Source organism: Diceros bicornis, chromosome 19, assembly GCF_020826845.1.
Source record: "Diceros bicornis minor isolate mBicDic1 chromosome 19, mDicBic1.mat.cur, whole genome shotgun sequence".
Lineage (NCBI taxonomy): Eukaryota > Metazoa > Chordata > Mammalia > Perissodactyla > Rhinocerotidae > Diceros > Diceros bicornis.
In genome coordinates this window covers 29,634,793-29,648,152 of record NC_080758.1, presented here as the reverse complement: position 1 = coordinate 29,648,152, position 13,360 = coordinate 29,634,793, and the positions used below count along the sequence as shown (strand labels likewise).

Genomic DNA, 13,360 nt, shown 5'->3' with positions numbered 1-13,360 from the left:
AAACAACACAAATGTATTACCTTACAGCTCTAGAGGTCAGGGGTCCACAGCGGGTGGCAGGGCTGCGCTCCTTCTGGAGGCTCTAGGGGAGAATCCGTGTCCTTGTCTTCTCCAGCTCCTAGAGGCCGGCTGCATTCTTTGGCTAAGGGCCCCACCTCACGCTGACCTCTGACTCTGCCATCACATCTCCTACTCAGACTCTCCTGCCTCCCTCTTTCACTCTCAAGGATCTCTGTGATTACCCTGTCTCCACTCAGATAACCCAAGATGATGTCCCCATCTCGAGATCCTTAACTGAATCACCAAGGTGAGTGTCTTTTGCCATGTAAGTAACATATTCACAGATTCGGAGGATTCTGTGCCAACCCTTTTCAAACAGGCATACTTTGAAACCCCCTCTGTGCTCTAACCTGCAGGACAGACACTTTTTCAGTATTCTCAAATTTAATGTGGATTTACTAGTGATGGTGGGATTTCTAAATAACTCTCAGGCTCACCTTTTAGCTGCCCTTGTCACTTTTCTTATGGCTGAGTGAGGCTGGGATGGCAGCCTTGTGACAGACGGCGTACTAGGGTGTGTTGATTTTTCTCTTTGATTCAGTTATTTGGCAGTTTTAGCATTTTCTCTTCAGCTAATACTGGGCGCCAGTTTTGTGTGCAATTTACTTTCCCCTCTTTGTGTTTTCTTGTGGTTGGAGAGGTCGCTTTTGAGGTAAGGAGCTGTGCTGCTGCCATTGTCCTTGGTGCCCAGAAGTCACTGAAGATTCCTGAGTGCCTTGGCCCATGTGTCCCTGTCCCACATCTCATGGCCCATACGTCCCCATCAGGGCCCTATTCTGGCAGACAGGCCCACTGCCCTTGAGAGTTCAGACTCCTCAGTAGCTCTGCTAATATAATCGTGTCCTGGGCACATCCTCAGTTCTTCTGCCCCCTGGCTCTGGGAGATGAGACTCTGCAGTGCCACCAGGAAGTCCTCTGGCTTTCACACTTCACCTTTCACTTGTGATTAATCTCTCTTACTTTTCATTGTCTTTCTCCAAAGGATTGATCCCCAGCAACAGGCATCCAATTCCATAGTCCTTATAATTACCATTTCCTATTCAGTTTCAAATGCTGGACACCAAGGTATTCTCTTGCTCTGGTTACACCCTCCCAGTTCACCACTGGTGAAGTTTGAACACTCGCTCCACTAGGAGAAGTAAGGGCCTCCCCTGCTCCACCTCCCGCCAGTGATGGGGTCCTCTTGGCCAGCCAGCCCAGTCATCCAATTCCAAATTTGCATTTAGAGTTTGCTTTCCAGACCACTCCCAGTTGGACACCCATATGTCAGTTATGGTGGGAAGAGACCCTGAAGTGGACATGAGAATGTGGAAGCTTATCGTGGAGTGCAGCCAGGGTCAACATGCCTGTGGGAGTGAGAGCAGGACTGGGACAGGGAGCTGGTGACCTACATTCCAGGCACAACACAGACTCGTGATCTCACAGAGCTGTGGAGCCAAGGTGGTCTTTCAGAGCTGTTTTCAGTGGAGGGGAGAGGGCTGAGCCTCTGTACTCTGGTTCAGCCAGTCTTCTGATGCCAGCTGCCCTCCAGAAGGAGGTGCAAACTTGGGCAACGCAGCTCTCTTCACCTGAGAGAAAGTCCCAGAGAGCCGCTCATGAGAACTGTCATCCTCCAGGACCCCAGGAGCAAAAGAGGGTGAGGTCTCCTCTCCTTCCTTAGGAATAAATTCATTTATAAAAAATTATTTTAATATATTTCTTTAATTTTAAAATCAAAAACTGCCCATTATAAAAATGCAAAGAACTCAAACGTACTTCCCCAGATAAAATTTTCTGAGTCTAACAGAAAGATTTCAGCTGACACATGACCTGGGGTCAAGGTGGGCCGGCTATTGTTTGAAGCCCCTCCAAGCATGAGACCCCATTTCCTAGACTTACCAGGCTGTTCTCCAGACAGCAGTTCTCATGAGATCAAGCTACTGTGAGGGCTCCCTCAGCTCCTGACAACATGGGGTCATCTAGCCTCACCCCTGCTATGAATGAGGGCAGCCTTGCATCTCTCTCACCCACTGTGAAACCTGTCCTCACTCCACTTGCATGCTGTGTGGACATTCATTCCTAGGACCCTGAGAGTATGGACTTGTCCTGGTCCCAAAGGCACAGTCTCCGGTCATTCTACAGAAAACAGTGATGGATTTCCCTAGGATTGAATCCCACTAATCTTGTGACCCTCCCTAAACTCTCTGAGCCTCTGTTTCCTCATCAAAATGAGGATAGTAATACCTGCTCCAGAGAGGTATGAGGATCAAGTAAGTAAACCAGGAGGCACACTTACAGGTCACTGAGTACACCTTCTCCACCCTTCCCTCCTGGGGGACAACTCTCACATCCTGACAGTGGGGTGAATGAGAATGAGGAACATCTTAACACTAATTTCTGCCTCAAGGTTGAGCACAGGGCAGGATGTAGGTTCAAAAGCTTCCAAATGTTGATGGACCCAGGTAGCCTCAGAGGGAGTAAGTGGAGGCCCTGAGAATGGCTCCTATGTGGCCCCTCTAATAGCTCCTCCCGTCCCTTGATTTCTAGGCCGAGAGCTGTCTACTGTCCCTCTGGTACTCCTCCTCCTGAGCACAAAGCTGCTCCTGGCCATCAGTGTCTCTGCCATCTACGTTCACAGGAAGTGGAGGGCCTGACTGTCCTTGTGGGGCAGGGAGGGCAGGACACGGTCTGTCCCATAAAGGGGAAGGTCGGTAACAGGGGCCATCCCACAGGTCACACAGGGTCAGGACACACGTGGAGTTAAGAGAAGGTGACACACCTCCCTCAATATACTCAGGGGTATTGTGGATCCCTCTCAGAGGTTCTCCATCCCAGGAACTGTGTGGGGTCCTGCAGCAGGAGGGCTGGATTAAGGGTTTTCAAAGAGTATCCACTGAGTCCTAGGGGTCCTGTAGTAGAAGTGGGCGGAGGGAGGCTTATTGAGGGACAGCAGAGTAGGTGGTTTCCTTGGAGACCATCTCTCGATTATTTGAACGCTCGGGCTGTATGAGGCTAAAGGAACCCACATTTTAGAGTAATGCTGAGAAGTCCTTGATGCTGCTCTGAGTGCAGTACATGCTCTGACCCTCTGAGTGACAGAGTGGAAGAGATGGGGAGGGGATCAGGACTTGGGGAGGAAGGCTGAGGTGACAGAGTCCTATCACAGGGTCAACCTGTCCTCTCACTGCAGGTTTCTCAGCAGGAGAACAGCCCCGGGGACGTAGGAGGCACACAGGGAACGTTTCTGTAATGATGAGCAGATAATTAAATGTAGACATGTTTCCCACAGCTCCTTCCTTCCTTCCCTGTTGTGTGCCACCCCCAATCTCTGCTGCTCCCCTCTCTCTGTGAGGGGTCCAGCCTAAGAGAAGGAGCCTACCAGAAGCTTCCATGACTCTGTTCCAAGAGCCTCCCCTCCCCGGAGACCTGCCTGCTCACACATTCCTGCTGCTCCTTCTCCCAGTCCCTGATGCCCCCGGAGCTGGGTCTTCATACATGGCCCTGAGCAGGGGCCATGGGACATAGCACTGGGGACTGGCTCACGACATCTCCCTAGAAAGTGAGAAACAAGTCAAGTCTACACACATTAGGATATCTCTCATCGATCGCCTTGGGACTTGGCCATGAACTACACACCCATGCCCATGCACCAAGAGTTATTCTGTCTTCTGGATTCCTGTCTAGCCCTGACTCCCCAGCCTTTTTGAGTTGCTCTATTTCCTCTTCAGGTCAAATGAACCCCATTCTGATTTTAAGCAGAAAAATTATTCTCCTTCCCCCTTGCCTAAATGTCCTGCTCCTCAAACCCAGGAAGTTTTTTCTAATCTCTCAGTCACGAAGGCACTCGTTCTTCTATCATCCAGCACCCTTTTCAGCCCCTTGCTCATGGTACACATGCTGTCAGTTCAAAAGCCTAGGAGTCATCTGTGATTTCTCTTTCTCTTATGTCCCATATTCATTTCTGCCTTCAACATGCTCATGTCCAATGGTGAGACGGCAAATATCGAACAATTGATTCTCCAAAAGAAGAGAGAAAGCCTTATTTGTAGTGCCTGCCAATTTCTGGGATGTAAACTCTCCCCACATGGCCAATTTCAAGCTACTAACAGTTTAACCACCACCTTGCAAAATTCCTGAATATGTAGCAGTTTGCTCTCATGAGCCTATCCAAGCCTTCCCCTGCACACCACTGAGTTATATCCATAATCTGCACACTTCTCACGCCACCACTACGCCCTGTCCCCAGCCACCATCATCTCTTCCTGGACCATTGCTAGAGTCTCTAGCTGGCTTTCCTGTTTCAACTACAGCAGTTCTTTGGAAATGCGAGTCAAATCCTATCACTCCTCTGCTTCTTCCCCAGCATATCTGCATGCTTCACTCTCTCCCTTCTTTCAAGTCTCTGCTCAAATGTCACTCTATTAAAGGCACCTTCCAAAAACCACCCTATATAAAATATAAATTCCTCTCTCACCTGGCATTCCAATTTCTCTTGACCTGATTAATTTGTTTCCTTGGCACTTATTATCACCTGACATACTAAATATAGGAATTGCTCACTTTGCTTGGCAGTTCAGGAGTGTAATAACGAGTGTGCAAACTGAAACCATGGAAAGTGATCTCAATAATCAATGAGATTAATAATGACTGTGCTGTGACCTTTAAAATTTTTTTCATTTTGTTGGAAAATGTCAGTTTTAAATGATTAGGAAAAAGAAGAAATAGAAAAACTAATATTTACTTAGTATACTGTCATTTGAAGATTAGAAACATTGAGAATTAAAGTGTTTGATTTCTTTGTAAAAACTTATCAAGAGCAGTTTGAACAGTGTTTGCCTTCTTGTTGCATAATTTACGATACAGATCAAGCAGCTTTTCTATGCCTTGGTGAATCATCATACGCCTCTCTAAATTTTGATCAGCTTCTAACATTTATCCCTTGTGCTCTCAATGTTGTGAAATCTTGACAAAAGTTCCTTTAACTTGAAGTGTTTGCTTGTGTCACTGCCTCACGGACATTTTCACCCTTTTCCTCACCACCACTTTCTTCATTTATGTGGTAAGTTTGCTGTCACTCAGTTCCTCTGGCTGCACATCTGGCATCTTTCTAACAGCATCAGTGTCGTCATTCCCACAGGCAGCTGTTCCTTCTATGACTCCACTTACATTCTGTTTGCATTTCACTTCCAGCTTTATCACTTTTCATTTCTTCATTGCACTTTCATCTCTGTTGCCCATTCCCTTTTGCAATAATTCATTTTTGTAAAATGTGATGTGGGTTCATCACTGGGAGACAAGGAGTCAACCCGACTACATGCTTTGCTGTCTATACATAAACTGAGTAACAGAGTCACAGTGATCAATCGCTGCAGACTGTGAAAGAAGTCACGTGATTGGTTACTGATCATGATGAGCATCTGTCAGTTACCTGGTGATTTCCGGAGTAAGAAGAGCTAGCAGAAAAGTTTGTGCTCATGCAAATGCTCAGAGTGAATTTACTGTGGTAATTGCAGTTGGAACCATGTGATGGGGACTGATGTTATTTTACTGAGCTGCGGTACCTGAAATTCATGCATATCAGCACCATGCAAAGTGAACCCTGCCTGTATGTGTCTCTTCCTCTAGAGGATGTCGGTTCTATCAGAGAAGGCACTATCTGTATCATCAGATGTCAGAACAGTGACTGCCAGATAGTAGATCATCACATTTTTAAAAGATGAATGAATGAATATTTCATTGAGGACATTAGTTTCTACTAGATGTTGGGTTTCAAACTAAAGTTTCTCTTCATTTGACCATCTGATATTTGTCTTCTGAAGCCCTTTTGTTAAAGACTACTCTCCCTTCTTCGTGTTTAAAAAGTCCCATCAAAAATTCAACATCATCTTGAGGCTGGCCCAGTAGCATAGTGGTTAAGTTCGGTCACTCCACTTTGGCAGCCTGGGGTTCACAGATTCAGATCCTGGGCACGGACCTCCGTGCTGCTTATCAAGACATGCTATGGCAAGCGTCCCACATGTAAAGTAGAGGAAGGTGGGCATGGATGTTAGCTCAAGGCTAATCTTCCTCAGCAAAGAGAGGAGGATTGGTAAGAGATGCTAGCACAGGGCTAATCTTCTTCACCTAAAAAAAAAAAAAAAAGTTCAACATCACCTAGAAAATAAGGAAGTACCAAAAAAAAAAACCTCATTGATTGGAGTACACGAGAGTGGTGCAGGAACCAAATGAAAGAGCTCCCGAAGGCCAAAGATGGAACAATTTGAGCAAGAAAATAAAATTGTATTATGTGATGGTCTGAATGTTTGTGTCACCCTGAAACTCACGTGTTAGAATCCTAAAGCCCGATGTGATCTGGTTAGAAGATGAGGCTGTTGGAATGTGATTAGATCATGAGGGCTCCATCCTCATCAATGGGCCTAGTGCTCTTATAAAAGAGACCCGACAGGGATTCCTAGCCCCTTCCACCTTGTGAGGACACCATGAGAAATCTGTGAGCAGAGGAGGGCCCTCACCCAACCATGCTGGCACCCTGATTTTGGACTTCCAGCCTCCAGAATGGGGAGAAATAGTTTTCTACTGTTTAGAGTGTTGTACCCCAGCTAAAACAAAATATGGATAAACTATGAACGTTGGTTAATAATAATGTGCCAATATAGGTTCATTAATTGAAATAAATGGACCACACTAATATAAGATGTTACAAATAGGGGAAACTGTGTGCAGCAGTACATGGAACTCTCTATTGTCATCTCACTTTTTATGTAAATCTAAATTTCCTAAAAAGAATAAATGTATTAAAAAAGCCAACATCTTCTCCTCAGGTGGATCCCTGCTTGTTGCACCCTCTAGGGGAACAGCACAAGGAATGTGTGGTGGGGAGACTTCTGTGTTAATATACCCAAGTTTCATCTCACTTCCCACGTCTGAGGTTCCTTCTCTTCCTTCCTCTGCCAGAGCCCACCCCAGAACCGGGCACTCAGAGATCCCAGAGGAAGCTGCTTCTCAGTCCCCCATGATATTCATCCTAAACTTCTCCAATTAGTAAAGCCCAGGTCAGACCAAGTGAGGTCGGAGTACTTTGGATAGCTGGGTGAGATGAAGTAGCTTTGAGGATCTAACTGCAGGGAGTTAATACACGTCCTGAGACAAAGGACTCCCACCTGGAAGATGTTCTGAAGAGCCTGGTGGATGTTGTGATGCACCAGGCTGGAGAAGATGGCCCTCAGCTGTCAGCCCTCTTTGGAATTAACTCAGCTGAGGAGAGCCTCCTGGCCCAGGGTCATGCCTGATAACATGCCACATCCAATGATGAATCAACATGGTGATATAAAGGCCCATCTCTCTCACTCCGGCTCAGGACACTCTGAAGGACCAGCCTAGCACCAGAGCTCCATGGGAGGTCAGCTGAGGACTTCATTGCTGCTCAACTTCTCGTTCTATCCTGTCCTGCTCCTTCTCCTGCTTTCCACAGATATTGATCTTAAATGTACTCTCTGAAAAATGATTTACTTGTTAGTTTTCATCTCAGAGTCTGTTTCCCAGGGAACCCAACTTGGGACAAAGAGGCTGTGTTGAGAACGGGAAGAAGTGGATATCCCTTTGTTTCTAGGGGCCAAGCAGTCAGGGAAGGAGGGATTGTCTATACTACCATGTATCATGGACCATATAGTCTTACCTTGCTAAGTGCAATGAGAGTCCACAGTAGTGTTTATACAAGAAAGGGTGTAATCAGATCTGTGTTGTCAAAGACCCTCTGGGTGAAGTAGGAGGAAGAGATGACATGGGGCACAAGAAAATGGGGGTAGCGTAGTTAAGAGGTAATTGTTTTCATTCAGACAATAGATAATGCTGGAGATGGAGAAATAGATTCAAGAGGTATTCAGGAGGTAAAACTAACAGGGTCTGGTAGGAGACAGATATGGGTGGATGAGTGAGGGTGTAGAACATGGGTCCCTTCTTGGTTTCACCCCATGGGCAGATGATGGGCCTCATACTGAATAGGGTGAAGTGGGAGAAGAGAATGTTTGAGTGTAGATTATGAACTCAGTTTTGAATATGTGGGGCATACAAATGAATATTTCAAGGTCAAACTGTATATAGGTCTGCATGATGAGCTCAAAATTACTAAGCTACCAGGGAATGGATTTAAGATTTGAACCTAGATTGTATCTTGACATCCAGTTGGTTCTGAGGAAGAGGCAGGGGTCACAAGGAGGCAATGGGGAAATGGCCATAGCAGTCAGTTCCTGGCTATGGAGGCTTGGACATTAAAGGGTCACCAGACCAATGTGGACTGAGAGTCCTTTTAGACAACATTTGTGCTAGGGTAGAGTCCATTCCAGAGGTGAAAAAGAAGGAGGTCCACATGCTGGTTCCTCTCTCTTTCTGAGAGTGTTTCTTCTGCCCCTCCACTCTTCTTCTAAAGCTGGCCCCTGACACAGCACAGACAGGAGAGGCAGCCCTCACATAACCAGGTGTATTTCCAGGTGTGTTGCTTTCCCTTTTGGAGAGACTTCTCCGAGGCTCTCCTTCCCTGGAGGGCCCCTCTATCCTCTAAAGCACAAAACATCACCATCTCCAAAACTCTAACCTCTTTCCCAGTCAAACACAATTCCTCTGCAGGAAGGACAAGGAGGCATCTTCCAGTATTGTATGCAGGCATCCATAGCACAGCCAGGAGCCCATAGCAGACATTGCATTAGGGCTCATTTTTAACTCTAACACCTCTGAAGTGGGGGTAATGGTCTCTTGTAAGGTTCAACTCTATTTCCAAGAGAGTGAGGCCGTAGAAATCCAGCCTCCTTCCTGCAGCTGTGCAGCTCAATGAGGCCCAGATGTTGGGTTCACGTAGTATCTGGACCACATCTGCCCATCACGAGGTTCCAGAAGCCCCTGGCAGAGACACGTCACTGGGGCTCATAGACAGGCAAAGACTATGGGGTTGGGGAGAAGCTCAGATGGAAGGAGGCTCAAGAAGAAGCACTAACCTGCAGAAGTTGTGTCCCTCCACTCTGGACCCTGGACATTTCCAGCAGCAACTTCTGAGCCTGTAGCCACATTGTCTCTCCAATTTATAATCACAAAAAAAGTGTCACAGTCCCACAGTCTTCCCTCTCATTACAGTCCCCTTCCTCTGACCTCATGGCAGGAAGAACTGTCCTCTCTCCTCAGAGCACAGAGTCCTGGGCCTCTCCAGAACCACATCGAGACAGAGCAGGCTCCACGGGCCACCACGATGCCTGTCCCTGCATCCTCGCCCTGCCCACCTCTGCCATCCCTGCTGCTGGGACTCACAGGTGAGTGGGACCTCAGGTGTGCATGGTGTGGACTACCTCTGCCTGTTTATGGTGTTCTCCCCACTGATTCCTCCAGAATTTCTTTTGGGGGTGTTTTCTCCGTCTCATCCCAGAACAGACAGAATTTAGAGAACTAGACTGGGATGGCGTCCAGCTCACAAAATCTCCCAGTGGCCGTGTCTTTTCCACACTCTTTGTGCAGGTAATGGACTCACCCCCATGGTCACAGGGCTGTGCCCTGCACACATCACAGCTCTCATCCCCCAGCCCCTGGGAACCGAGGATCTGTCTTTTAAACTTATTACCACCACACAGATGCTACCTGCTCAGTGGAGAAAAATATGTTGAAGAACATGAAATTGTAAACCAAGAGAAGAATCCACAGTGCCTCTTTCCAGAAATAATCACTGTTAAAATTTGTGGAGGTTTGAGTGCTCATGGAACATTGGCCAGAAGTGGTCACTAGAGACCCGTCTCTCTGGGTCAGTGGTGGAAGCTGAGCCCTGCAGGCTCCCAACAGAACTGTGTGGTTCTGCCTCTACATGGTGAAGAGCTGAGCAGCCATGTGGAGCCTACTCCCCAAGGCCATTGGTCCTTTAGCAGAGGCTTTGAGTCCCAATTGCCACAGCAGATGGCTTGAGGGAAAGAGGAAGGAGGACCATTATCTGAGCAGGAGGAAGGTGGAGGAAGGTGTCGATGTTCGAGGACGGAATAAAATGTTTGAGACATGCAGGCCCACTGGAGAATTTTAGCAAACATTTAAAGAAGAATTAACACCAATTTTATACAATCTCTTCCAGAAAATAGAAGAGGAGGGAACGCCTCCCTACTCATTTTATGAAGCCATTATTACCTTGATAGCAAAACCAGATAAAGACTGTACCAAAAACAAAACACAACGACAGACCAATATCTCTCATGAGCTTAGATACAAAAATCTTCAACAAAATATCAGCAAATAGAATTTAGCAATGTGTAAAGCTATATGTCACGACTAAGTCAGATTTACTCCAGGTATGCAAAGCTGTTTCTGAAAATCAATCACTGTAATCTATCACATCCACAGGTTAAAGGAGAACAATTGCATGATATATCAATTGACGCAGAAAAAGCATTTGACAAAATCCAACATCCGTTCATGATGAAAACTCTCAGCAAACTAGAAATGGTGGGGAACTTCCTAAATTTGATAAAGAACATCTACAGAAAAACCTACAGCTATCATTATCCTTAAGGGTGAAAGACTGAACATTTTCTCCCTAAGATATGGAACAAGGCAAGGACGTCCATTCTCAACGCTTATTCAACATAGTCCTGGAAGATGTAGGAGAGAGAGAGAGAGGAAGTAGGGAAGGAAGGAAGGAAAGAAGGATGGAAGGAAGAAAGAAACAAAAGATTGAAGGAGGGGAGGAAGGAAGGACAGAGCAAAGAAGGAAGGAAGGATTGGAGAAAAGGAAGGAGGAAGGAAGAAAAGTGTGAAAATTAATAAAAGAAACTTAACTAAATTGGAGTAGGGAAGGCCTGTAGAGGGAGCTCTCATGCCCTATCAGACATCATCAAATACTGCAAAGTCAGAGACTTGCCTTTGTACTTTCCACAGGAAGTAAAACTACTTTACTACTGAAGGAGAATTTCTCTCCCACCCAGCAACAGCCCAGCCATGAGAAACTTCGCAGCTCAGCCAACGACAAGCTGTTGCCACCCTGAACTGTTTAAGCTGAGGATGAAGGAATTCAAGTTTCCCTGGATTAGGATGAAACTGTGCCTGTACCCACAAGGTTAACATGGGAAACAAAGCAACCAAAGTTTCTAAACTTGCTTTGCAGAACATCAGGAGGCTCGCTGATAAAGAGAGTAGCTTGCTGGCAGCCCTCTGCCTGACTAAGCATCTCGCAGGAGCATTGAGCAGTTCAAACTTCAGCCCCAAAGGCCACATGCTCCCCTCCCCGTCTTATTCTCACAATGTGCTTTGGAAAAACGCTTAGAACTGCACGTAGGCAAGCTACTCTGCGACTGGTAGAAAGAATAACGTGTCCTCTGCCCAAACTGTTCCTTCTGTCCCAGATAAAGAAGTAATTGAGATTTTCTTCGATTCCTCAGATCTGCTACAGAGAAGCACTCAACATTCTGTGGTCATCCATCGCCTGACGTTTTGAGCCCCTCCCCAAACCCGTTTGCCTTAAATACGTCATTTCCAAATCAGTTCTCCCTGGGATGGGTTTTTTGAGGACGATAGTCCACCGTCTTCCGATGTGCTAGCTTATTGCTTATTAAAGTTCTTTCTCTACCACTGCCTGCTTGGCCATTTATCTTGCCATGAGCAGATGGAGCCCGTGCCCAGTTTCACTGTTACTTTCCTCCAATGGACTTTCATTAAGAACAGCCCCTCCCTGCTCTCCCTTGTTCTCTGTAATGGCAAGCTCCCCTCCTTTGTTTTCTGGATTTGTCTATGATTCTCCATAGCATGCACATCCAAAATTGCAATTCTTTTGTCTATTCCCAAATAAACTCATTTTGAGGATAAATTAACAAGTGAATTTGTTTTCAAGCTGACATATATGGCGTCAGAAAAGTGACATCCAAAAGAGGCGACCCTGGAGAGACTGTGACCCCAAGACTCAAGTGAGGTACACACACCGAGCCCCTTGTGCTCATCACTTCTGAGGGTTGCTCCCTGCTTTCGGTTCAGTGAGTGTCCTCTCAGATTCTGAGCTCTGCTCTCCTCGTGTTTGGAGCTCTCAGACTTTATTCAGGATCTGAAGAGGCTTTGTTCTCTCGGGGGAGGGCCTTTGTCCCCCCAGTTCAAGCTTACATCCTTGGGCTCAAGGCATCGTCTTGGTGAGTACTCAGTTGTTTTCTGGAGGTAACACAGTTCCTTTTGGAGCTCAGGCTTGCTAAATAACCAGATTTTCTCTTTTCTATTTAATTTATTTTATTGAGGTTATATTGTTAATAACATTATGTAAATTTCAGGTGTACATAATTGTATTTTGACTTCTGTATAGACTGTATCTTGTTCACCACCAAGAGTGTAGTTTCCATCGGCCACCATACAATGTGCCCCTTTACCCCTTTCCCCCTCCCCCCACCCCCTTCGCCTCTGGTAACCACCAATGTGTTCTCCGTTTTTATGTGTTTGTCAGTTTATCTTTATACATATGAGTGAAGTCATACGGTAATTTTCATTCTCCGTCTGACTTATTTCACTTAGCATAATACCCTCAAGTTTCATCCATGTCGCAAATGCCATGATTTTGTCTTTTTTATGGCTGAGTAGTATTCCATTGTGTGTGTGTGTGTGTGTGTGTGTGTGTGTGTGTGTGTGTGTGTCACATCTTCCTTATCCATTCATCCATTGATGGGCACTTAGGTTGCTTCCAAATCTCGGCTACTGTGAATAATGCTGCAATGAACGTAGGGGTGCATATATCTTTTCAAATTACTGTATTCATATTCTTTGGATAAATACCCAGAATTGGAATAGCTGAGTCATATGGTATTTCTATTTTCAGTTTCTTGAGTAATCTCTGAACCGTTTTCCACAGTGGCTGCGCCAATTTGATTCCCTCCAGCAGTGTGTGAGGGTTCCTTTTTCTCCACATCATCTCCAACACTTGTTATTTCCCATTTTTTTTAATAATAGCCATTCTGACGGTGGTGGGTGATATCTCACTTCAAATTAGATTTGCATTTCCCTAATAGTCAGTCATGTTGAACATCTTTTCATATGCCTGTTGGCCATCTGTATATCTTCTTTGGAAAAATGTTCGTATCTTCTGCCCATTTTTTGATCAAGTTGTTTGTTGATTTGTTGTTGAGTTGTATGAGTTCTTTACATATTGTGGATATTAACCCCATATTGGATATATGATTCAGAAATATTTTCTCCCAGTTGGTGGGTTGTCTTTTCATTTTGTTGATGGTGTCTTTTGCCGTACAGAAGCTTTTTAGTTTGAGGTAGTCCCTTTCTAAAATTTTTTCTTTTGTTTCCCTTGCCTGAGGAGATATGATATTCAAAAAGATAC

The 13,360-nt window shown here is 45.7% G+C and overlaps 1 long non-coding RNA gene across 2 annotated transcripts; it reads left to right on the top strand.

Annotated features, from left to right (window-relative positions):
• The first annotated feature begins 2 nt into the window (after nt 1-2).
• LOC131418592 (uncharacterized) lies at nt 3-11,659 on the top strand. 2 transcript variants are annotated; one of them, XR_009222927.1, is made up of 3 exons: nt 3-2,695; nt 9,211-9,335; nt 10,936-11,659. It is a non-coding gene; the product is annotated as an uncharacterized LOC131418592 (long non-coding RNA). The 2 variants fall into 2 exon arrangements; XR_009222926.1 differs by lacking the exon at nt 10,936-11,659 and adding an exon at nt 10,136-10,819.
• Nucleotides 11,660-13,360: the final 1,701 nt, after the last annotated feature.